We start from the raw sequence: 3,330 nt of genomic DNA, 5'->3' as shown, positions 1-3,330 counted from the left end.
CCTGCTGAGAAGAAAATGAATTCAGGCAAGTGCTTTATCTCCTAAAGTACTGTTTAATAAAGGAGCAGAAGCACACAGATGGATTTTTTTTTTTGCTTTGTTTGTGAAAGAAAGGACATCAGAGAAATGTCTTCTGGGTAAGTCTGAAATGCACAGTGGTATTTCTAAGTATCTGCTAAAGGAACAGATTATGCTGTTCTTCCATTCTTCCCAAACATTTCCTGTGTAGTTAACACCAAGTAACTTCTCACTCTGTGCATATGAGTTGTTTGGGATCTATGTGTGCAGGAAGAGCAGGTGCATGGCCCAGGGGTCTGGAAACCAGGTTCCTAAACGCTAGTCATTGCAGCACTTAGCATTATGTCACCTACATCCCCTATGGCTCTTTTCCTAAATTAATGGAAAATGAAGGCAGGAAAAAGCATCTTAATATTTTCACTCAGAAGTTTAGAGAGAGAAATGAGATCTTTAGTTCAGTTTTATCACCCTTGAGCTGGCCTTAATCTTTCAGTCTGCAAGACCTGCAGACTGCCCTATAACTATCTTTCCTTGTATTTAATTTGTGTTCTTTATCAGTAAGTTTACTACAGTGAATAAAACTATAATTGTGCTTATCCATTAAGCAAGACAGTCTAACTAGATGTGTAGTGGGTGGCATCACTTAGGGTGGCATCACTAAGAATCGATGAGAGAACAACAAATTTAAATTCGGATTCTTATTTCAGATAATCTTTCCCCCATGATGTTTGTTGGGAAAGAAATGCCACTGGTCTTCCCTGCTGTAATTTGACAGAAACAAAAGAGTTATATTAGGAAATAGTATATTATATATCATTAAAACATGGAAAAAGTATTTATCAATCAGAAAATATTTTTTCTTTGTGATTTATGAGTCCTTTTAATGCTATCTACTATAAGTAGATATTTGCTTAGACTCTGTAAAAAGTTTTCATGAGGTTTTATAACATACTTCTTTATAAGACTGAAGGTAAAACAACCATGTACAACATGTAGAATGCCTAAAGAAATCCCAAATTCTTATGTATATACAAATATACAGATTAATTTCGTTCATATTTTTACGTATGATGTGATCCAAAGCCAACTGAAACTTGGAATTGCTTTCCATTGACTTCAGTGAGCCTAAAAGTATGTTTCTCAAACACATGAAATTATACACTGCCTAAGTGTTTGCAGACTAAAGTCCAAGGTTTTAAAACAGCTACTCTACAGTCCATAGTGTGAAAGTTTGAGATCTGTAGTAATGCCAGTTCAACTCAGAAATTACATTTCCTATGGAAATATTTTGTTTCTGTCTGAAAACCTTCTATTTTATGTAGTCATCATACTATATACTTTGATATACCTTGAGCAATTTTTACAATGTTAATTTAAAGTAAATTTCAAAGACGTTATTACAAATACTGTAAATGGACTGGAATCTTGAACTTGTACTTACAGATCTTGTTCTAAGACATTCTGTGGTTTTTTTTCCATCTAACTGCACATTTGGTAAACTTGTCTTGGCTAAAGTTTGTTATTAGGAGTAGGGGAGGAAAGTATCAGCATTGTCTCTAAAAAAACCCAGTTCATTTGAAGATTCTTGTCTTCTATCCAAATATACATTCAGATTAAAGTATCTCTTCTATAAAAATAGCTTTATATTTATGGTAATTAAAATATTCCCAGACAGTTCTGTGCTCTGTTCTTATAGAAAAAATATGTTTGTGGTAGCAAAGATAAGAATCATCTGGAGTCAGTTTATAATTGTGGGATAGTAAGTCATATTAACAATGAGAACTTTTTTAGAGTTAGCTAAATCTAAACTGTTTATCCTTCCACTAGACATGGTTGAATTATTGCATAATCATTTCAATGTTTCAATTTTTTATAAATCAAAGTACAGTGGCAAAAGACTAACAGAATTACTTCAGTATTTTAAACTTGAAGGGTTTTTAAAAATATAAATTGCATCTTAAAATCAGGCCTCTATTCAATATTTTACCATTTTTTTTGTGAGAGAAGTAATTTATTACTTTCTTATTTATTTATTTACTTTTATAAAAGTAATTTATTACTTATTTAATATATAAAAGTAACAGAGGGGAAGTGAAATTCTTAAGGTCACAAGATGCTTATTAGCAAAGGTGAGAATCAAGATTTCTTAGTGCCATTTCAATGTTTTACTGTTAAATCATGCTGCCTCATAGGAACAGAGGGGAAATGGAGAATCAACTATCAACTCTTTTCATGAAAAACTTATGTTCTAAAAAATCCCTATATGTAACATTTCCAAATAGCAATGCATCCCATACTGAATACTTAGTGAGTGTTAAACTGAATCCTAACTCATTCCTTTTTCAGTCCTCTTGATTCTCACAATGGCAAAACACTGGGTGACAGGAATACAATTAAAAAATATTCATCCTTAATTTTTTCCCTAAACATCTTTATAGGCCACAGCTGGAGGTGATTCCCTAAACATCTTTATAGGCCACAGCTGGAGGTGATTACGATGGACATTTAAGAAGCGCTGTCCATTCCACTACCTGTTCTGTATAGTCTTCAGAAACAGTAGTGAGGATTGTATGGTGATGATTGGCACAGCAACAGTGGTCAACTGTGGCATCATGGTGGTGTCAGCCCTTACCATTGTGGTCTCTCCCTTCTCCTTTGGTGGGAAAGGGCTCAGGAATGGCTTTAAGAGAGTGAACAGCTGTATTTGGTACTGCTGAGGCGAGCAGTTCTTCCCTGCAGGGCAGGAAATGGTTGGGTTGACCTTTTCTCCTCTGGCCATAATTCCTGTTGGTTTTCCTCTTAGAAATGAGTATAAACCATCTGTACAAGAATCTAGAGATAAACCAAATGATTATGGGAGACCAAAGATGAAAAAAAAGGTGGAGGGAGGGGAGGGTGTTAAAGTGTCATAAATGTAAAAATGAGGAACAACTGGTGGATACTGAGCAGAGAACCCTTGACGGGTCTAATGGTGTTCTACCTGGAGATAAGACAAGGAAAAAGCAAGTCTCACAGTTGGCAGGATCCCCTTTTTTAATCTATTCTTTCTGATGGAACATGGTAGTTGCCTAGGACTATAACAAGGTTGGTGAGAAATTCATTGAAACGAGATTTTTTAAAACTGCAGAGTGGCTTTCCACCTCCATTCCTATTTTCTGTCAGAATATAAACTGAAAAAAGATATTTTTTTTTTTTTTTAAATGGGAAACACTCAAATCAGCTGAGTCAGAAAGATTTAAAAACAAATCTTTTGTTGCACAAGTAGGGGTTCAGCAATTATCAGTGGATTTCTTCATTGTAACAAACACATTA

The sequence above is a fragment of the Pygoscelis adeliae genome, unplaced genomic scaffold, assembly GCF_000699105.1.
Source record: "Pygoscelis adeliae isolate BGI_AS28 unplaced genomic scaffold, ASM69910v1 Scaffold37, whole genome shotgun sequence".
NCBI lineage: Eukaryota > Metazoa > Chordata > Aves > Sphenisciformes > Spheniscidae > Pygoscelis > Pygoscelis adeliae.
This window is presented reverse-complemented; position numbering follows the sequence as displayed.